Below are 572 nucleotides of genomic sequence, written 5' to 3' on the forward strand. Positions count from 1 at the left end.
CTCCAGAAGGCTGCCCTACAAGTTGTCCTCCTCTGCAAAACCTCCCTCAGACCATTTCTCTTTATTCATTGCCTGATACCCCTGTTCAGAGGTTTATCTGGGGGAAGACAAGCATTCTATTTTCAATGGTGTAAACAGGTTGGAGAATGTTCATGGCAATTGATTTTTCTCCCTCCTAGTATGGAGCTGATACCTGCTTATACAGAGGAGGGAGTGTGTTTCTTGGAGGAATAGGATTGGAAAGAAAACAGTAATTTTGCCACACAGGATTTTGGGGGAGTAAGACCCTCCCTTAGGGGAGCCTAGGTACACAAGGGGCCAGTAGACCATGAGGGTGGGGGGCAGAAGGGAAGGTGGGTGACAAAGACATGTAATAGTTATTTGGGAAGAAACGTTGCCTTGTGCTCAACCTGTGTCTTGGGAAAGGAAAGGAATGTTCTTTCTCTGCCACCTGCTGCCCCTTCTCCTCCCCTACCCTACATTGCCCAGAACCCAGAATTCAAGCCAGTGCTAGACTATGCTCTGTGCGTAGGTTTGGGAGTGAGACTTCATTTATAGCATTGCTTTAGCAG

This window comes from Lipotes vexillifer, unplaced genomic scaffold (genome assembly GCF_000442215.2).
Source record: "Lipotes vexillifer unplaced genomic scaffold, Lipotes_vexillifer_v1.1 scaffold1267, whole genome shotgun sequence".
NCBI lineage: Eukaryota > Metazoa > Chordata > Mammalia > Artiodactyla > Lipotidae > Lipotes > Lipotes vexillifer.